At 42.7% G+C, this 22,538-nt stretch overlaps 1 protein-coding gene and 1 non-coding gene across 5 annotated transcripts in view; one reads left to right on the plus strand and one right to left on the minus strand.

Annotated features, from left to right (window-relative positions):
* ZNRF1 (zinc and ring finger 1) overlaps positions 1-22,538 on the plus strand; it is a 122,644-nt gene that overhangs the window by 19,493 nt on the left and 80,613 nt on the right. The window lies entirely within an intron of this gene.
* On the minus strand, positions 18,444-18,552 carry LOC117088819. The gene has a single exon (XR_004439350.1). It is a non-coding gene; the product is annotated as a U6 spliceosomal RNA (small nuclear RNA).

Consider the following 22,538-nt stretch of genomic DNA (forward strand, 5'->3'; position numbering starts at 1 on the left):
TAACAGTATCTATCATATAGGACTCTTATATGAATCAAATGAGTTTGTAGCATATCCACATCGCTCAGAAGAGTGCCCAGCAGGTAGTAAGTGATCAGTAATGTAAGCTGTTAATATTTAATGTCACTGGATAAAGCTTTATGGTTTTTTGAAGATCTTGAATTCCTTTTGTTAGGTTTATCACTAGATACTCTATAGTTTTTTGGTCCTTACTGTCAATAGTAGCATTTAAAATTTTTTATAATTGTTTTGGGTTTCTTGTTATATTCAGCAGACTTGCTGAACTCTTGTAGGTTTCATAGTTTTAATGAGACATATCGACAGAAAATTCAGAGAATCACACCCTTTGCAAATAATGACTTTTATTTCCTCTTTTGTAATCCTCTTTTGTGTCACTTCTCTTTCTTATTTTAAGGATTGCTGGCTAGTTCCTCTAATAAAAACCATATTAGAATCTATGATCATGGAAATCCTTATTTTTCTCCTGCTTTTAAAGGGAATGTTTCCTGCTTTTGGAAGCATCACATATGTTTTTGGTAGATTGCCTTTATTCTCTTTTATTCCTACTTTGCTAAATTATCACAAACAGCAATTTTATCAGGTTTTCCTTGTATTTATTCAGATGATCATCTGGTCTTTCTCCTTTCAGTTGTAAATGATTTGAATTATGTTAATAGATTTTCTAATGTTAAATTATCCTTATATTCTTGAAATGAATCTACTTGGTTATGATGTATTCTTTTTTTATACATTTCCAGATTTAATACGTTAATATTCTCCTTTGGATTTTTGCACATCATAAAATTTCACTCATAATTTTGTTATACTGTCTTTTTCTTCTCTTACTAAGTTTAATAAGGCAAGGCGTGGTGGCTCTCACCTGTAATTCCAGCACTTTGGGATGCTGAGGCAGGCAGATCACTTGAGATCAGGAGTTTGAAACCAGCCTGGTCAACATGATGAAACACCTGTCTCTACTAAAAATATAAAAATTAGCCGGACGTGGGGGTGCATGACTGTAATCCCAGCTACTCGGGAGGTTGAGGCAGGATAACCACTTGAACCCAGGAGGCGGAGGTTGCAGTGAGCTGAGATGGCGCCGCTGCACTCCAGCCTGGGAGACAGAGTGAGACATCTCAAAACACAAAGCAAACAAAAAGATTAATATAGCTTTTTTTTTGGTAGAGACTACTATGGGTTTTTTTGTATAGACTACTATGTTGCTCAGGCTGGTCATGAACTCCCAGTCTCTAGTGATCTTCTCACCTGGGCCTCCCAAAGTGCTGAGGTTACAAGCATGAGCTACCATGCCTGGCCAAAATAGAGCCTTTTATTTATTTTCTTGAGACAGGGTCTTCCCCTGTTGCCCATGCTGGAGTGCAAAGGCGTAATCGTAATATTTTCTTTTTTTTTTTTTAAGATGGCCTCTAACTTAATTGCATTATAGTCACAGAACAGTCTGTATGATACTGATTGTTTGGTTTTTATTGATACTTAATTTGTGGCATACTACACAGTCAGTTTTCATAAATATTTGTGCTTGAGAAGTTTGTATAACAACTTTTGGGTGAGGGGGTCGGGGAGCACAGAAAAATAAAAATGTTGGGTGAAGTTTTATTCCGTATATCCTTAGATCAAGCTTATCAGTTATGTTGTCCAAATCTTCCATATCTTACCAACTTTTGATTTTATTGTTTGTGTGTTTGTTTGTTTGTTTGTTGAAACAGGGTCTTGCTTTGTTGCCCAGGCTGGAGTGCAGTGGCGCAGTTATGGCTCACTGCAGCCTCAAACTCTTGGACTCAAGTGATCCTCCTGCCTCAGCCTCCCGAGTAGCTAGAACCACAGGCACACACCACCACACCCAGCTAATTTTTGTATTTTTTATAGAGACGGGGGTTCACCATGTTGCCCAGGCTGGGCTCAGGCAATCATCCCACTTTGGCCTCCCAAAGTGCTGGATTTACAGGTGTGAGCCTCAGTGCCTGACCAGGTGTTCTTGATCTAACAATTCCAGAGAGAACTATGTTAATGTTTTTTTGATGACTGAATTTGTCAACTTCTCTTCATAATTTTGTCAAACGTGTCTGCATATAATTTGAAGTTCTCTTAAGTGAATAGTTGTTTAGAATTGTTTCCTGGAGAACTGTAGAGAGCATCTTATCCCTAACAATACTTTTTCTTTTTTTTTTTTTTTTTTTTTTTTTTTGAGACGGAGTCTCGCTCTGCCGCCCAGGCTGGAGTGCAGTGGCCGGATCTCAGCTCACTGCAAGCTCCGCCTCCCAGGTTTACGCCATTCTCCCGCCTCAGCCTCCGGAGTAGCTGGGACTACAGGCGCCCGCCACCTCGCCCGGATAGTTTTTTGTATTTTTTAGTAGAGACGGGGTTTCACCGTCTTCGCCAGGATGGTCTCGATCTCCTGACCTTGTGATCCACCCGTCTCGGCCTCCCAAAGTGCTGGGATTACAGGCTTGAGCCACCGCGCCCGGCCAATACTTTTTCTCTTGGTCTTTTTTTGTCTGGTATTAATGCTGCCTTTCTTTCTGTAAATATTTGCCTGGTACATCTTTCCCTATCCCTTTTCTTTTTCTCTATGTCCTAATGTCTTAGGTGTATCTCCTCTAAATGACATATAGTTAGATTTTTTTCCAGCCTATTCTGAGACTGTCTCTTGATTAGCATGTTTAACCCATTTAAAAGTATTATGATTACAATTGTATATTATCTTAATATCTCATTTAATACCTTATGTAATTTTTTATTTAATATCATTAAATACATTGTTATTTCTTATCTTACTTTGTGCTATTGACCATGTTTTGTTTGCATTTTTCTCCTTTTCAGTCTTTTCTTAGAAAGAGTTTCTTTATTCTACCATTTGGAAACTTTCAGTTCTGTTACAGGCTACTCTTAAATTTTTGGCTTGCATACTTCAATAAAATCTTAAAGTTAAATCAGTGTCTCTATTCTCTTCCCAAATAGAAACCCACAGTTTGTCTTACACGTTGCCGTGGATCAGTATTACAATTCCACCTTGTTTTGTCTGTTTTTTTTTTTTTTTTTCTTTTTTTTGAGATGAAGTTTTGCTCTTGTTGCTCAGGCTGGAGTGCAATGGGGCGGTCTCAGCTCACTTCAACGTCCACCTTCCAGGTTCAAGTGATTCTCCTGCCTCAGCCTCGCAGGTAGCTGGGATCACAAGTGTGCGCCACCATGCCCGGCTAATTTTTGTGTTTTTAGTAGAGACTGGGTTTTACCACATTGGCCAGGCTGATCTCGAACTCCTGACCTCAGGTGATTCACCCACCTCGACCTCCCACAGTGCTGGGATTACAGGCGTGACCCAGGCGCCTGGCCTTCCACTTTGTTTTTATACCCTGGAATTAGTTGTTGCTATTCTTATTTGATGAAATCTACTAATTTGAATTCACTCACCTGCTTGCCAACTTCTTTGCCTTCCCTTCCTTCTTTTATCATACTTCATCCTTTCGAGTTAAATTTCCTTCTTCCAGAGGTAGGCTTCAACACTGTTTTCTAGTGAGTGTCTATTAGTGCTAAACTCTTTCGTTTCTGTTTGTCATAAGCATTGAATAATTTAGCTGGATATAAAAGTCTGGGTTGGCAGTTACTTTTTCTAAGCAATTAGATGATGTTACTGTGTTTCATTATCTTCTAGCTTTTGATATTATTGCATTTGAAAAGTCTCCTCAACTCTTAGAGTTAACGTTTTTTTCTCTTGGCTGCTTTATCTTCTCTTTACTCATGGTGCTCTCCAAATTTACTGTCATATGTTCCAGATTTAATTTATTTTTATATATCTATTTGCTATTTGTTCTTGAATATCAAATTTCATGTGTTTCAGGGCACCTAAGAAATTATCATCTAGTTATCTCTTCAGATTTTACCTTTTATTCTCTTCCATCCCTCCATTTGAAAATCCTAGAAGTCATATATAGGGCCTTCTTTCTACCTTCCTATTTCTTAAACTCTTCTATGTTTTCCAGTTCTTTATATGCTTTACTATGGGTAATTCCTTATCTCTGTTTTCAGTACACTAATCCTTCCATCCGTCCATCCATCCGTCTCTCTCTGTTGCTCACGCTGGAGTGGGCTGGCATGGTGGTGGGCACCTGTAATCCCAGATACTCGGGAGGCTGAGGCAGGAGAATCGCTTGAACCCAGGAGGCGGAGATTGCCGTGAGACGAGATTGTGCCACTGCACTCCAGCCTGGGTGACAGAGTGAGACTCCGTCTCGAAAAATTTTTTAAAAACTAATTAATTGGCTGGGCGCGGTGGCTCACGCCTGTAGTCCCAGCACTTTGGGAAGCTGAGGCAGGCGGATCACGAGGTCAGGAGCTCGAGACGATCCTGGCTAACATGGTTAAACCCCGTCTCCACTAAAAATACAAAAAAAAATTAGCCGGGCGTGGTGGCGGGCGCCTGTAGTCCCAGCTACTGGGGAGGCTGAGGTGGGAGAATGGCGTGAACCTGGGAGGCGGAGCTTGCATTGAGCCGAGATCCTGCCGCTGCACTCCAGCCTGGGCGACAGAGAGAGTCTCTATCTCAAAAAAAAAAAAAAGAAAGAAAAAAATTAATTAAATAAATACATTTAAATTAGTGAAAATTAATGAACAAAATTTAAATTCAATTTCTGAGTTACTGTAGCCACATTTTCAGTGTTCAGTAACCACAAGTGGTTAGTGACTGCTGTAATTGGATAGCATACACGAAGAGCATTTCCATCATTGCAGAAAGTCCTGTTGGACAGTGCTGCTCTAAACTCTTCCCTAGTGGCCTTATAGTATAGAGAGAATTGGCAAATGTTTAATTTCAAAAAATGGATCAAAGAACTTGCCCTAGTGCTGAGAGTCTAGAAGGCTCTCTTTAGCATCACACCATTCTGCGTCATCTATGTTTAGGAAGAATTCAGAGAGGGTGTTGCATTCTTAAGATGATTTATGGGATCATTGGTGATCCCAAGCTTACTTGTCTTGCCTGTAATTTGGTACCATGGGAAGAGGAGAAACCAGGTAAGCAGGAACCCCCAATGTTGAATAAGCTTTGAGGAAAATGGAGAAAAATGTCTAAATTGATTTTATGCAGCTGTGTTTAATCTGAGACTAGAGAGGATGGGTTTGTGGGGTGACTGGAGAAAAACAGCTTAAGTTCTTGTGACTTGAAATTTGACTCAAGTTGGAAATTCCTTGTAATTAAGTCATCTTTTCTCTCCACCCCCTTAAATTGCCATCTCATTCTCCTTTGAGTTGCTATAGAACGGTTAAAGATTCTCAAGAAAAGATACCTTCCCCTACCCCACCCCCCACATTTGCATACCCACGCCTTCTTTACATAAAGCATCATTTCACAGTGACTGGACTCCAGATACATCAAAGTTAAGAAGGGCACACCAGGCCGGATGCAGTGGCTCACGCCTATCACCCCTAGCACTTTGGGAGGCCAAGGTGGGTAGATCATCTGAGGTCAGAAGTTTGAGACCAGCCTGACTGACATGGCCAAACCCCATCTCTACTATACAGAAATTAGCTGGGTGTGGTGGCGGGCACCTATAATCCCAGCTACTCAGGAGGCTGAGGCAGGAGAATCTCTTGAACCCAGGAGGTGGAGATTACAGTGACCTGAGATCGTGCCACTTCACTTCAGCCTTGGTGAAAGAACAAAACTCCGTCAAAAAAAAAAAAAAGATCACACTGGGCCCCAACAGGCTATGTAGGAGGGAAGAGTCACTGACCCCCAACCTTGTTCTTTGTCCATGGCTAACACTGTTATAATTTACCTCATTGTTTATTATGGATCCCTACAGGGACTTAGAATCCTTTTCTGTTTTTTTTTTTTTTTTTTGAGACAGAGTCTCACTCTGTCACCCAGGCTGGAGTGCAGTGGTGTGATCTTGGCTCACTGCAGCCTCCATCTCCTGGGTTCAAGTGATTCTCCTGACTCAGCCTCCCCCGTAGCTAGGACTACAGATGCGTGCCACCGCACCTGGCTAATTTTTTATTTTTAGTAGAGATGGGGTTTCACCATGTTGGCCAGGCTGGCCTCGAACTCCTGACCTCAAGTGATCCACCAGCCTCGGCCTCCCAAAGTGCTGAGATTACAGGCGGGAGCCACCGCGCCCAACCCAGAATCCTTCTTAATACAGTACTCCAAGTGCCCACAGTCCATACTAACTGCTGGAGTTCTTGGCTTAGGGAATTGAGGCTCGGAGTTTGCTATTAAGAGAAGGCATGTTGTTGCTGATTGCAGAGTACTTATTATGAGCCAAATGTGTTAGTTGAGAATGTTTTTTTAAAAAGTCTATTGTGAGTGTTTATTACCTATGATATGAAATTAGGTGCCTAATAAAAGTTCAGTAAATATACACATGAGGAAGTACAGTTATCACAGGAGTAAAGATAAAGGTAGTTTGTGTTGGAAAAGGGTTGGGTTACTTCTTTCTGGTGATTTTTGTAGAGTTGGCAACAGTGGCTTGGGATTGACTTTCTGCAGGAAATTAATCTCAAACAAAAAAGATGGCTTGCAAGATGAGAGGAAGGGGGTTTTTTTTCTTTTCTTTTTTTTTTTTTTGAGGCGGAGTCTCGCTCTGTCGCCCGGACTGGAGTGCAGTGGCCAGATCTCAGCTCACTGCAAGCTCCGCCTCCCAGGTTTATGCCATTCTCCTGCCTCAGCCTCCCGAGTAGCTGGGACTACAGGCGCCCGCCACCTTGCCCAGCTAGTTTTTGTATTTTTTAGTAGAGACGGGGTTTCACCGTGTTAGCCAGGATGGTCTCGATCTCCTGACCTCGTGATCCGCCCGTCTCGGCCTCCCAAAGTGCTGGGATTATAGGCTTGAGTCACCGCACCCGGCCGAGGAAGGGGTTTAGAAAGAGGCAGCATTTGCAGAAGGAAGAGGAAGAAGTTACAAAAGAAGAAAAGCCCTGGAGCAGGTGAGGGAGTTGGAAAGGCTAAACTCGCACGCGCTGTGCACAAACAGACCTTTGTGGTTTCCAAATCAGTATTTTCTGTCTTTTAAGCAAATCTAGAAACAAAAGTTCTTCCTACTTCTTTCCTGGTCACAAAAATAATCACAATATTCACTGTAAAGATTTTAAACATTAATGTAGAAAGCAGAAGTTTACCCCATGATCCCTTTGGTATGTCTCCAGATTTTTGACTCTAGATGAACGGGTGTGTGTAAAGCAGTAGAAAGCACATTATGCTTGTTTCACAACTTCTGTTTCTTATTTAATGTTCTCTTCATTGTTTCATGTTGTTCCACGTACATGTGTGGATTTTATTATTTTATTTTATTTATTTATTTATTTTTGAGACAGAGTCACGCTCTGTCGCCCAGGCTGGAGTGCAGTGGTGACATCTCCACTCACTGTAAGCTCCCGGGTTCACACCATTCTCCTGCCTCAGCCTCCCCAGTAGCTGGGACTACAGGCGCCCGCCACCGCACCCGGCTAATTTGTTTGTATTTTTAGTAGAGACGGGGTTTTACCGTGTTAGCCAGGGTGGTCTCCATCTCCTGACCTCGCGATCCACCCGCCTCAGCCTCCCAAAGTGCTGGGATTACAGGTGTGAGCCACTGTGCCCGGCCTATTTTATTTTGTTTTTGTTTCTGTTGTAATTTCTGAAAACTTGTACCTGGAAGTGAAACCTATTCACAGCACACCTCTCCCTGACCATCCCCCAAAAATTGTGCCCCAAAATGCTTATACCCGTTTAGCTCTTTGCTAGAGACCTTATCTACCGTTTGGCCAAAATTTCTCTATAAGTTGTTATAAGGCTACCACAGGAAAGATCATATAGCCCCTCCTGTAAACTTAGTTTGTTCTTAGGGACCAATTAAATTATAAGCCAGCCAAGTGCTGGGCCCCCAGTGCAGAGGACATTTCGTAAGAGGGGATTTGTAGGAGCCCCACTTTCTCTTTCCCAGCCCTCTGTTCTGAAGAATCTGAATGTGTCTAACTTGTTCTAGAGTTCACTATTTCTTTCCATTTTTCTTTCCGATGGGGTGATTGCTTCTGCCAATGGCTAGACTAGACTGTAAGACATTTTTATCTTGGATCCACATCTGAGCAACTCTGAAAGAAAACACCAGGCAGTGAGGGATGGGGTGGGTGGGATTTCAAGTCAGGCCTGCAAGAGGCAGCTAGTCATGGGTCTGCACTCAGCCTGGTGCTTTTGCTTCCTTGGGGTGCTGCCAACAGAAACTGTCAAATAGGCAGCATGCTGGTGAGGCCTATACATCTGTCTGGGATAGGATCCCACAGAGGGGTCTTGTGTGGGATTGATCCAATAACCCCATGGTTTGAGTCAGGTGACAGGTCAGCAAGAACCCGAATTTTCCTCCCTCCTCCAGTGATCTGCAGAATAATACAGTGACCAATAACTAAGCATCTTATTTGAGTTGTAAAAGAACTCTCATTTGTGTTTAAGTAAACATTTAAAATATTCCTAAATAAGAAAAACATTCTAAGGTTATTTTGTTTTTGTTTTTGTTTTTTAAGCTGTTGCTAGTACATGTGACTGAGCAACTGTGTGGGCACGAGTAAAGGAACTGGCATAGAACCTGGAAACAGAGTTTAGAATGAAGTTGAACCCATTACCCAACAGCAAGGTCAATGTTTATAGCGCTCCCCGAGCTCAGAGTCCTTTTGGATGACATGTGTCATTTCCCCCATGCCTCTAGAAAGTGGAGAAACAGGAGCAGATTAGGAAAAGTACTTGGAAAAATTCTGTAATGATTTGAGCCTTAGCCAGGCTTAATACTTCAGTGTTTGAACTCTTCCCTACTGAGACTCGCTTTAATGACAGTTTTTGTTGGTTATTGCATTAAAAAAAAATACAACAAAGTAGATTGTGACAGTAGTATGTAATAAGAATATTGCTGGCCAGGCGCAGTGGCTCCTAGCACTTTGGGAGGTTGAGGCAGGTAGATCACTTGAGGCCAGGAGTTCGAGACCAGCCTGGCCGACATGGTGAAACCCCGTCTCTACTAAAAATACAAATATTAGCCCGGTGTGGTGGAGCATGCCTGTAATCCCAGCTACTCAGGAGGCTGAGGCACGAGAATCACTTGAACCCGGAGGTGGCACTCCAGCCTGGGCAACAGAGCGAGACTGTCTCAAAAAAAGAAAGAAAAAGAGTATCACTAATAGCAGACATTTATTTCATCTTACTAAGTGTCTGGCATAGTTCTAAAGGCTTAACATTCAATTACTGAATCCTCACTCCTTGAGGTGATTACTGTTAACATTCCTATTTCACAGATAAGGAAACTAAGACCCAGTGGTTAGGGAACTCAGCCAGTATTACATAACTAGAAAGTGGTGTGGCTCTAGCCATGTATAGCGGCTCATTCCTGTAATCCCAGAACTTTGGGAGGCTGAGGCAGGAGGATTGCATGAGCGCAAGAAGTCAAGGCTGCAATGAGCTGTGATCACACCACTACACGCCAGCCTGGGCAACATAGCAAGACCCTGTCTCTTAAAAAAAAAAAAAAGAAAGAAAAGAAAAAAGAAGTGCTATGGCTCTAATAATGGTATCTCTTGTTGTTATTAAATTGCAATCAGTTTGGCCATCAAAAATTGAATTGTGGGAATCCTTTTTAGCCCTATAGCTGGGCCTATGACATTCTTTGTAGTTTTGTAAAATGGTGGAGGAATAAAATACATTTTCTTACCGTGTCAGCCGTAAGAGTTGCCCCCATGTCTCCATTTATCTGCTATTTATAATATCAATCCTTTCAACCATCTTTGACTCCAGCAGGAACTACAGCTCATTGATCCTGTTTTCTTCTCCCTTTCCCTCACGCCCTCATGCCTGTACTTTTCTCGTTAAATAACTTAAATTCCATGGTCAGTCATTATAATCAGTGCCTCATGTACTACACTCTTCAGTCCTCTTCCCCTCTTTTGCCTTGTCACACTTGCTTGGCTAAGTCACAACTCTGGTTCAATCCAAATCTCTGCCTACTTTGTGGGTGTGCTCCTGGGTTAGAAGAAACACTGAGCACGTTCGCTGGCCTCACTCTTAATTCCTGATTACTAACCTTAAACAGGCCCCTAATGCTGTCTGGGAATCCTGCTGTATTTCCATAGTTCCTTCATTCTCCAACTTCCTAGAGGACTCGTCCATACTTTCTCCTCTCTTTTCAAAACTCCCTTCTTAGCCTTTGTTGATGACCTTCCTAGTTCGTTGAGAAAACAGTGGCACTCTCCACCATATCCACCCATGTGCTTTTTTATCTGCCTTTTCCCTCTTTCCTGTAACTAGGTATAAGCTGTACATGCTCATTGCAAGGGCCAATACCTCCATTTGCAAACAAAATTTCATTCCCACTTCCTGAGTCCATCCAGAGCACTGCTTCAACCTTCCTCTGCTCTCTGCTAAATATTACTGCTCTAGTGGTACATTCCTATCAGCATACTAACTAACTGCTGCTGTTGCTTCCATCTTGAAAACAGGAATAACAAATTAACTTACTGTGATTCTACTTCCCCTAGAGATACTAGCCTATTCTGGTTTTTTTGGTTTGTTTGAGATAGAGTTTCACTGTTGTCGCCCAGGCTAGAGTGCAGTGGCGCAATCTTGGCTCACTGCAACCTCTGTCTCCTGGGTTCAAGTGATTCTGCTGCCTCAGCCTCCCAAGTAGCTGGGATTACAACCATATGCCATCACACCTGGCTAATTTTTTGTATTTTCAGTGGAGATGGGATTTCACAATGTTGGCCAGGCTAGTCTCGAACTTCTGACCTCAAGCGATCCACCTGCCTTGGGCTCCCAAAGTGCTGGGATTGTAGGCATGAGCCACCGTGCCCAGCCCCTGCTACTTCTTTTAACAGCAAAAGTTCTCAAGATTCTCTTTTTTTGGTTTTCTGATTTTTCTTCTTCCATCCTTCTTAAATCTACTCCACTCAAGTATTTGCCCTCATCACTCAATTGAAACCGCTCTTACCAAGGTCACTGAGGACCTTTATATTACTAAATCCAGTAGCTTATTGTCAGTTCTCAGTTTGGGAAAAATGGCTGCATTTTACCTAGCTGGTCATTCCTTTCCCCTTGAAACACTGTCTTTACTGCTTCTAGAATACCGTGCTCACTTAGTTTTCTTCCTACCTCTCTCATTGGTTTTATCTCCTTTTTCTCTATCTGAAATGTTGAAAGGCAGGAAAGCTTAGTCCTTGAACCAATTCTCATCTTTTTATATATCACAAACTTGGTGAAGTCATTAATATTAGTGATTGTAAATACAGTGTGTATGCTACATATCCAACTTGACTGCAATCGTGACCTTTTTTTTTTCTACATCTCCAGCTTGACTGCAATCTTGCCCCCCCCCTTTTTTTTTTTTGAGAGACAGTCTTGCTGTGTTGCCCAGGCTGGAGTGCAGTGGCACAATCTCAGTTCACTGCAAGCTCCGCCTTCTGGGTTCACACCATTCTCCTGCCTCAGCCTCCTGAGTACCTGGGATGACAGGTGCCCGCCACCACGTCCGGCTAATTTTTTTTGTATTTTTAATAGAAACAGTGTTTCACTGTGTCAGCCAGGATGGTCTCGATCTCCTGACCTTGTGATCCGCTGCCTTGGCCTCCCAAAGTGTTGTGATTACAGGCATGAGCCACCATGCCTAGCTGAACTTTTTTTAAAAAACAGAACACAGAAACTATTATTGGCTGGACACAGTGGCTCACGCTTATAATCTCAGCACTTTGGGAGGCTGAGGTGGGCAGATCGCTTGAGGTCAGGAGTTCAAGACCAACCTGGCCAACATGTTGAAACTCCATCTCTACAAAAAAAATACAAAAATTAGTTGCGCATGGTGGCATGTGCCTGTAGTCCCAGCTGAGACTGAGGCTGAGCTTGGAGAATCGCTTGAACCTAGGAAGCGGAGGTTGCAGTGAGTCGAGATCGTGCCACTGCACTCCAGCCTAGGTAACAAAGTGAGACTCCATCTCAAAACAAACAAACAAAAACTATTATTGAGACTGGGTGCAGGCCAATCACTTGAGGTCAGGAGTTCGAGATCAGCCTGGCCAACATTGTGAAACCCCATTTCTACTAAATCTACAAAAATTAGCCAGGTGAAAAAAAAAAAAAATTAGCCAGGTGTTGTGGTGAATGCTTGTAATCCCAGCTATTGGGAGGCCAAGGATCGCTTGAACCCAGGAGGCAGAGGTTGCAGTGACCTGAGAGGACACCACTGTATTCCAGCCTTGGTGACAGAGCAAGATGCTGTCTGAAAAAAAAAAAAAAAACTGTTACTGAAACAATTCACATACAATACGATTCACCCATTCAAAGTAAACAGTTGAATGTTTTTTAGTATATTCTGAGAATTGTATAATCATCACCACACTTACCACACTCTTGACAGTACAGAAGTAAACACATACATCTATGGTCAACTGATTTTCAACAAGGGTGTCAAGACCATTCAATAGAGAAATAATAGTGTTTTTAATAAATGCTACTGGGACAACTGAATATCCAAATGGAAAAGAATGTGATTTGGATCCCTACCTCACACCACATACACAAAAATTAATTCCAAATGGATCAAAGACCCAAATATAAGAACTAAAACTTTGATCTGTGGTAGCTGGGGGAAAAACAAAAAGAAATAGAGAAAAAGAGAAAAAACTATAAAACTCTTAGAAGGAAATATAGTTGGAAATCTTACTGACCTTGGATTGGGCAGTTGTTTCTTAAATATGACACCAATAGCACAAGCAACACAGAAGAAAAATAATTAATTTTAGAACCTTTTTAAATTATTCCAAAAAGTAACCCCATCACCATTAGTAGGAGCTCTGTTTTCCTCCATCTTCCCCTACCCAAGACAACCACTAATCCACTTTCTGCCTATGTAAACTTGCCTATTCTGGACTTTTTATATAAATGGAATAATATATAATGCATAGCTTTTAGCATCTGGTTTCTTTAAGTTACCATAATGTTTTCAAGGTTCACTTATATTGTAGCATGCAGTACTTTATTCCTTTTTTTTTTCTTTTGAGACAGAGCCCTGCTCTGTCACCCAGGCTGGAGTGCAGTGGCGTGATTTCGGCTCACTGCAACCTCTGCTTCCCAGGTTCAAGCAGTTCTTCCTCACCCTTCCAAGTAGCTGGGACTACAGGTGTGTGCCACTGCGCCCAGCTAATTTTTGTATTTTTAGTAGAGATGAGATTTCACTATGTTGGCCAGGCTGGTCTCGAACTCCTGACCTCATGATCTGCCTGCCTCGGCCTTCCAAAGTGCTGGGATTACAGGTGTGAGCCACTGTGCCTGACCTGTTTTTTTGTTTTTTTGTTTTTTTGTTTTTTTTGAGACGAAGTCTCACTGTTGCCCAGGCTGCAGTGCACTGGTGCAATCTTGGCTCTCTGCAATCTCCGCCTCCTGGGTTCAAGCCATTCTCCTGCCTCAGCCTCCTAAGTAGCTGAGATTACACACCCAGCTAATTTTTGTATTTTTAATAGAGACAGAGTTTCACCATGTTGGTCAGGATAGTCTCGATCTCCCGACCTCGTGACCTGCCTGCCTCAGCCTCCCAAACCTCCGGGATTACAGGTGAGCCACCGTGCCCGGCCATATCTAAGTTTTTGTGTAGACATTTTCTTGTTTTACTTAAGAAAAATTTTTTTTGTCTAAGGTTTTTAATTTGTTTGTTTGAGAAAGGGTCGCACTTTGTCCCCCAGGCTGGAGAGCAGTGGTGCTATCTTGGCTAACTGCAGCCTGACCTCCAAAGCTCAAGTGATCCTCCCACCTCAGCCTCCCAAGTAACTGGGACTACATGTGCATGCCACCATGCCTGGCTAATTTTTTGTATTTTCCGTAGAGACAGGGTTTTTCCATGTTGCACAGGCCATTCTCGAACTCCTAAACTGAAGCATTCTCCCCATCTCGGCCTCTCAAAGTGTTGGGATTACAGGCATGAGCCACCGCACCCAGCTGTATACACCTACAAGTTGAATTGCTGGGTAAAAATTTACCTGGATCGGGTCCATTCTACCATATCTACCCAGTAGAATTGCTGGGTAACGTTAGTTGGATCTTTTTGAGGAATTGCCAGACTATTTCCCAAAGCAGTTGCACCATTTTACATTCCCACCAATAGTATATAAGGGTTCTGATTCTCCACATCTTTTCTAACACTTATTATTACCTGTCTATTTGATAGTAGCCATCCTAGTGATTCTGAAGTGGTATCTCATTATAGTTTCGATTTGCAAACGATGTTGGGCATCTTTTCTTGTGTGTGTGTGTGTTTTTTGAGAGGGAGTCTTGCTCTGTCTCCCAGTCTGGAGTGCAGTGATACGATCTCGACTTACTATATCCTCCGTCTCCTGGGTTCAAGCAATTCTCCTGCCTTAGCCTCCCAAGTAGCTGGGATTATGGGCGCCCACCATCATGCCTGGCTAAGTTTTGTATTTTTGTAGAGTTGGGGTTTCACTATGTTGGGCAGGTTGGTCTTGAACTCCAGACCTCAGGTGATCTGCCCACCTCAGCCTCCCAAAGTGCTGGGATTACAGGCATGAGCCGCCACACCCGGCTTTTTCTTGTGTTTATTGGCTCTTCGTATATAGTCCTTGGAGAAATGTCTGTGTAAGTCCTTTGTCAATTTTTTTTTTTTTTTAAACGGAGTCTTGTTCCGTCACGCAGGTGGAGTGCAGCGGCATGCTTATAGCTCACTATAGCCTTGAACACCTTGGCTCAAGTGATCCTTCTGCCTCAACCTCCTGAGTAGCTGGGACTGCAGGCATACACTACCATGCCCAGCTGATTTTTAATTTTTGTAAAGGCAGGTCTTGCTATGTTGCCCAGGCTGGTCTGGGTCTCAAGTGATCCTCCTGACTTGGCCTCCCAAAGTGCTGGTATTATAGGCATGAGCTACTGCACCTGGTCCTTTGTGAATTTTTTAGTTGAATTGTTTGTCTTTTGGTTGTTGAGTTGTAAGACATTTTTATACATTTTAGATATACTAATTCCTTATCAGAACATGATTTGCAAACTTTTTCTCCCATTCTGTAAGTTGTCTTATGTTCTTGATAGTATCCTTTGCAGCACAAAAGTGTTTAATTTTTTTTGTGTTGTTTGTTTTTCGAGACAGAATTTCACTCTTGTTGCCCAGGCTGGAGTGCAATGGCGGGATCTCCGCTCACTGCAACCTCCACCTTCTGGGTTCAAGCGATTCTCCTGCCTCAGCCTCCCGAGTAGTTGGGACTACAGGCACGTGTCGCAATGCCCAGCTAATTTTTTTGTATTTTTTTAGTAGAGACAGGGTTTCACCATGTTAGCCAGGATGGTCTTGATCTCCTGACCTTGTGATCCGTCCGCCTCGGCCTCCCAAAGTGCTAGGATTACAGATGTGAGCCACTGCGCCCGGCCCTAAAAGTCTTTAATTTTGTTGAAAGCTAATATGATACCTGTTTTAAGTCTCTTGTTGCTTTTGCTTTTGGTGTCATATTTAAGAATTTGTTGCTTAATGCAAGGTCAAGAAGATTTCCACCTATGTTTCCTTCTAAGAGTTTTATACTTTTAGTTCTTATGTTTAGGTCTTTGATCCATTTGTAATTAAGTTTTGTATGCAGTATGAGATTGGGGGTCCAAACCACATTCTTTTTTTTTTTTTTTTTTGAGACAGGGTCTGGCTCTGTCGCCCAGGCTGGAGTACAGTGGCCGGATCTCAGCTCACTGCAAGCTCCGCCTCCCGGGCTTATGCCATTCTCCTGCCTCAGCCTCCCGAGGAGCTGGGACTACAGGCGCCTGCCGCGTCGCCCGGCTAGTTTTTTGTGTTTTTTTTTTTCAGTAGAGATGGGGTTTCAATGTGTTAGCCAGGATAGTCTCGATCTCCTGACCTCGTGATCCGCCCATCTCGGCCTCCCAAAGTGCTGGGATTACAGGCTTGAGCCACCGCGCCCGGCCAAAACCACATTCTTTTGCATGTAGATAATTCAGTTGTCCCAGTAGCATTTATTGAAAACACTGTTCATTCTCCTTTGAATGGCCTTGACACCCTTGTTGAAAATCAGTTGACTATAGATGTATGTGATTATTTCCTTACTCTCAATTTCTTTTAATATTACACTAGTCTGTATGTTTATCTTATGCCAATACTACACTATGTGGATAACCATAGCACTGTAGTAAATATCAAAACCAGGAAGTATGCGTCTTTTATCTTTGATTTTCTTTTTGGAGATTGTTTGGCTATTTTGGGTCCTTTGCAGTTACATATGAATTTTGGAACGGGATCAGCTTATATCTATCTATCTCTGAAAAAGGTAATTGGGATTTTGATAGGGATTGTGTTGAGTCTCTAGATCAATTAGAAGAGTATTGCCATCTTAACAGTATTAAAATGGGATGCCATAAACATGGAACTCTTCTATGTGTTTGTTTATTTGTTTGTTTATTTAGAGCCAGGGTCTCGCTCTGTTACCCAGGCTAGAGTTCAATGGCTGGATCTCAGCTCATTGCAAACTGCCTCCCAGACTCAAGCAATCCTCCTGCCTCAGCCACCCAGGCATCTGGAACTACAGGCGTGGGCCACTGTGCCCAGCTAATTTTTGTGTTTTTTGTAGAGATGGGGTATTCGCCATGTTGCCCAGGCTGGTCAACTCCTGGGCTCAAGCGATCTGCCTGCCTCAGCACCCCGAAGTGTTGACATTACAGGTGTGAGCCACTGCGCCCAGCTGCTTCCGTTTATTAGGTTTTCTTTTTTTTTTTTTTTTTTTTTGAGACGGAGTCTCGCCCTGTCACCCAGGCTGGAGTGCAATGGCGTGATCTCAGCTCACTGCAACCTCTGCCTCCTGGGTTCAATCAGTTCTCCTGCCTAAGCCTCCAAAGTAGCTGGGATTACACCATACCTGGCTACTTTTTTTGTATATTTAGTAGAAACGGGGTTTCACTGTGTTGGCCAGGCTGGTTTCAAAGTCCTGACGTCAAATGATCCGCCCAACTCGGCCTCCCAAAGTGCTAGGATTACAGGTGTGCCACTTATTGATTTTCTTTAATTTTTTCAGTGATATTTTGTAGTTTTCAGTGCTACAAGTCTTGCACTTCCTTGTAAAGTTCATTTTTCCCCCGGTTGTTCCAGTGTCACATATTGAAAAGACTATCCTTTCCTCCACTGAATTACCATGGAAGCTTTAAGGGTACTATTTGCAATACATATAGAGTCTATTTCTGGACTTTATTCTGTTTTTCTTTAATGTCTGTCCTTATGCCAATACCATGTTCCTTTGATTACTGTGGTGTTATAATAAGTCTTGAAGTCAAATGTTATTTGATTTCTTTATTCTTTTTTTAAATTCTTAATTATTTAGGGTATTCTCAGGCTTTCAAATTTCCATATAAAATTTAGAATCAGCTTGTCTGTTTCTACAAAAAAAAGAGGAATGCTTGCAGGAATTTTGATGGGGATTGTGTTGAATTTAAGGATAAAGCTGAGGAAAGTTAACATCTTAACAATATTGCAACTTTCAGTTCATGACCATGGTATTTCTCTAGCTTCATTTAAGTGCTCTTTAATTTTTCTCATCATTGTTTTATAGTTTTATTTTTTATTTTTATTTTTTGAGACAGGGTCTCGCTCTCCGTCTCAAAAAATATATATATATAATTCGATTTTTCTCTTTTTTTGGACATCTTACTCTGTCACCCAAATGCAGTGATCGTGCAGTGGTGCAATCTTGTTACCACCCACAAATCTGAATGGCTCTGCAGCAACCTCAATTCTTGCTCCTCAGGAGAAAGAGTTCAACTGAGGAGCACAGGCAGAAGTAGAGACTGAAGCAAATTTTAGAGCAGGAGTGAACGTTTATTAAAAAGCTTTAAAGCAGGAAAGAAAGGAAGTAAAGTACACTTGGAAGAGGCCCAAGTGGGCGACTTGAGAGATCAGATGCATAGTTTGACCCTTTGACTTGGGGTTTTATATGTTGGCATTCTTTTAGGGTCTTGTGTTACTTCTCCCTCGATTCTTCTCTTGGGGTTGGCTGTCTGCATGTGCAGTGGCCACCAACATTTGGGAGGGGCCGCATGCACATTGTGCTTCCTGAAATTGTGCATGTGCCCACTTGAGGCATTCCCTTGGATTAAGAAAAGTTATTTTTTTGGCTGGGTGCGGTGGCTCATGCCTGTAATCCCAACACCTTGGGAGGCTGAGGCAGGCAGATCACTTGAGGTCAGGAGTTCAAGACCAGCCTGGCTAACATGGCAAAACCCCATCTCTACTAAAAATACAAAAATTAGCCTGGCATGCTAGTGGGCACCTGTAATCCCAGCTACTCGGGAGGCTGAGGCAGGAGAATCACTTGCTCCTGGGAGGTGGAGATTGCAGTGGGCTGAGATCACTCCATTGCACTCTAGCCTGGACAACAGAGGGAGACCTCATCTCAAAACAAAAAAGTTTTAATTTTTTAATTAAATGTATTTTATTTTCTAAAATATGGAACACTTCATGAATTTGCATGTCATCCTTGTGCAGGGACTATGCTAAACTTCTCTGTACGTTCCAATTTTTTAAGTATATGTGCTGCCGAAGCGAGCACAATAAAAGTTTATAATCCATTTTGTCTCTACTTACAGGTTTATTAGCTTTGCCTCTGGCTTGAAAAAAATAGTAGTTGCTCTAGGTTTTATAGTATGTGTCTTTTAACTTATTATCACAGTGTGCCTTCAGTTAGTATTATACCACTTCAGGTATAGTGTAAGAACCTTGCAACAATATTCTTACTTCCTCCTAACCTCTGGGATATTGTTGTCATATATTTTATACACCCACACAGGAATGTGCATGCTCAACCTCAGAATACATTTTTTCTTTTGGCAGGCATTCTTGGTTTTTGTTTTTGCTTTTGCTTTAAACAGTTATCTTTAAAAAAAATTTAAATTTAAGAAAAAGTCTTTTATTATTTACCCAGGTGAATTTGGCTTTAAATGGGTTCAGAAGTACACATTCAGCAGTTCTCTAAGTCCACTACCATCGCCTCAAATTCTACCACTGTATCTGAGAGGAAGGTGAATGAGTAGGCCCTGAATAATAAAATCTAGAATTCACAGTTCCTATAGCAGACGTCGTAAGATCTTGAGCTATATGAAGCTGACACCTGAAAAGTACATATAGTCTCATTTTTCTGGTTCTGCGGTTCAAGTGGCTAAATAGTGAGGGAAATTTTAGTGTACAGAGACAGGTAAAGGTTGGGCTATAATAGACCATTTAGGCCTGTTATCAGTTTAATGCCAGTTAGATTGGCAGATTCCACTTACTACCTTATATAAGAATTGAGAAGGATCATACTGGGAGTCTTCAGTCTCCTTCTTAATCCTAGGAGAACTAAGCTTCTCTTTCCCAAGTGGTAGGTAGATTCAAGGCTCTGTTAATTCCAATCATTAAAGTGTTCACTAGCCAGCTCTCAGGAGTTGAGATCCTTCAGGCTTGCTTAGCTGCCTTGGGCTCAGAGCTCACCTCCACAATTCTCCTTTTAAGGATCCATCTCTACACAAGCCCGCCCTGTTCTCCGGCATTTATGTTATCTGCTCTTTCATCCAAAGAACTTTAGACAACTTGTCTAAATGTAGAAGCAACTTCATTCATTTTCTTTCTCAGCTGTTCAAATTTTAAATGTTTAAAAGGGATACTAATACCTGTGTGATAACTGGGTAAAGATTTGTCCAGATTACACCTGGATGGTATATGTTTGTATATATGTATGTGTACATACATATGTTTAATTCCCTTGGCCACTCTGAACTGAGCCATGTGTGATTCCATTTCTTTTTTTTTTTTTTTGAGACGGAGTCTCACTCTGTCGCCGGGGCTGGAGTGCAGTGGCCGGATCTCAGCTCACTGCAAGCTCCGCCTCCCGGGTTCACGCCATTCTCCTGCCTCAGCCTCCCGAGTAGCTGGGACCACAGGTGCCCACCACCTCGCCCGGCTAGTTTTTTGTATTTTTTAGTAGAGATGGGGTTTCACAGTGTTAGCCAGGATGGTCTCGATCTCCTGACCTCGTGATCCGCCCGTCTCGGCCTCCCAAAGTGCTGGGATTACAGGCTTGAGCCACCGCGCCCGGCCAGATTCCATTTCTTAATTGTGTTTGCTTAGAGTATATTCAAGAAGATGCTTGGACTATGCAGCACTTTTACAGGTCCAGTTGCGTTGATTTGGGAGAGAAGAGAGAAGGTAAGCGTGAACTTGACAGTTCTTGTGTGCCTGTTCTGTGCCAGGCACTGGGCTAGTACTTTACACATGCCCTTATTTTTTCCCTCACAGCAATCTCAAGAGATGGAAAGAAACTATTTCCATCTTACAGATGGGAATTGACAGAGCTAGAATTTGAATCTGTCGATTCCAGCATCATCTTTTTGAAGCTTTCATAATGAGCAGAATGGATGATACTGTTGAGATCTGTATCCAGCCAGGATCTTTTCTTCCTCCTGTTTCAGCAAACTCTTAAGATTGGAACACATCGGTAGATAGGTGTGCAATGCCAATCTTGTGCCTCATTTGTTGTTATGTTAAACAAGGCAGCCTGGAAATACTCAGTTTTAATGTCACTTGGTCTTCACTTTTCTTTTTTTTTTTTTTTGAGGCAGTCTCCCTCTTTCACCCAGGTTGGAGGACAGTGGAATGATCTAGTGTCTGCCAACTGGGTTCAAGCGATTCTTGTGCCTCAGCCTCCCAAGTAGCTGGGATTACAAGCGTGCACCACCACGCCTGGTTAATTTTTTGTATTTTTAGTATAGACGGGGTTTCACCATGTTGGCCAGGCTGGTCTGGAACTTCTGACCTCAGGTGATCCGCCACCTCGGCCTCCCAAAGTGCTGCAATTACAGGCATGAGCCACTACTTCTGGCCCACTCTTCTTGTTTGTGGGTGGATATCCCCTACCCCAGACCTTCTCTTCAATTCACCTTTTCTTCCATCTCCTTTAAAATTGTAAAAAAATGGTTTCTGGCCCCCAAATCTATGAATAGAATGTGCTTAGAGGAAGAAGAGTACTGAGCTGAAAACATCTCACTAACCACTGATTTTAGTTAGCATGGCCTTTTTTTTTTTTTTGAGATGGAGTCTTGTTCTGTCGCCTAGGCTGGAGTGCAGTGGTGCGGTCTAGGCTCAGTGCAAGCTCCACCTCCTGGGTTCATGCCATTCTCCTGCCTCAGCTTCCCGAGTAGCTGGGACTACAGGCACCTGCCACCATACCTGGCTAATTTTTTGTATTTTTAGTAGAGACGGGGTTTCACCATGTTAGCCAGGATGGTCTCGATCTCCTGACCTCGTGATCCACCCACCTCGGCCTCCCAAAGTGCTGGGATTACAGGCGTGAGCCACCACACCCAGCTTAGCATGGCCTTTAGAAAGGAGTTAAAGCACTCATATAACCTGCTTTCCTAATACAAAATTTGGGAAGCAACAAAACCTTTTGCTGACAAATGTGGAAAAGTCTATGATAAGGAAGTGGATTTGATCTTGCTTGTGAACACTTATTTTCTTCCTTCTGGTAGCTAGATTTCAAGCTTTTCTCACTCTTGAGGTATAGTGACTGTTTTGTTTCTTTATTACTATTATTATTATTAACCAAAGACTAAATATCAATAAAGACCAAAACGAGCGAAGAAAGTGGCAGCCCTCTTATTTGCAAATATGCACACACTCTTGGGTGAGGTTCACTGGTCCACGGGAAAGGAGGCCAGGGAAGTCGCACTGGTGCTCTCGGGTGAGATTCTCCGGTCCACAAGTAAGAGGGGCCGAGGAAGTCACACCGGCTCCTGACGGCGGCGGACTTTTATGCATTGGTACTGGAAGGGGGGCGGGCAGTGGGCGGGATGAGGGCGTGATAGGGGCGTCTCCATAGGCGTGGCCGGGTAAGTTTCGATCTCTTCGGATTGACGTCTCCTGGCGCATGCTCAGTTGACCTGTATTTTCTGGGGCACGGGCTGCATTTTCCCGCCGCGGGTAAGTTGGTGATGAAGAACCCGGAAGCAACAGGGACTGTGCCTTCTTGTTCACCTTCCTCCATCTTGTCCCTTCTCCCTCACCCAAACAGTGACCAAGTTCATATATGTTGACTATGATCTGTATATCATTTACCTAGAACAATGTTCTAGAGCAGACTTGAAGCCTATTTTTGTTGTCTGTTGTTAGGCAACAAACCCTACCTCAAAACTTAATGGCTTAAAACAACATCTATTTTATATTTGATCATAATTCTCTGACTTGGGAATTCAGGCAGGGCTTAGCTGGATGGTTCTTCTCAATGTGACTAACAGTTGGGGTGTCTCATGACATGTAGTCAGATAGAGACTGGAATGGCTAAGATGGCTTCACACATCTGGCAAGTTGGTGGGCATGATGAGGAGGCAAAACCTTCTCTCTCTTGCTGTGGCTGTCTCTCTAGTTGTGACTAGCTTGGGTTTTGTTGTTTGGCAGCTAAATTCGAAAAGTGAGCATACCAGGCAGCAGAGGCAGAAGCTGTAATTCTCCTGGGGCCTACTAGCCTTGGAAGTTACATGGTGTGGCTTTCTGCATGTTCTGTTT

This window comes from Trachypithecus francoisi, unplaced genomic scaffold, assembly GCF_009764315.1.
Source record: "Trachypithecus francoisi isolate TF-2019V2 unplaced genomic scaffold, Tfra_2.0 Lachesis_group10, whole genome shotgun sequence".
NCBI lineage: Eukaryota > Metazoa > Chordata > Mammalia > Primates > Cercopithecidae > Trachypithecus > Trachypithecus francoisi.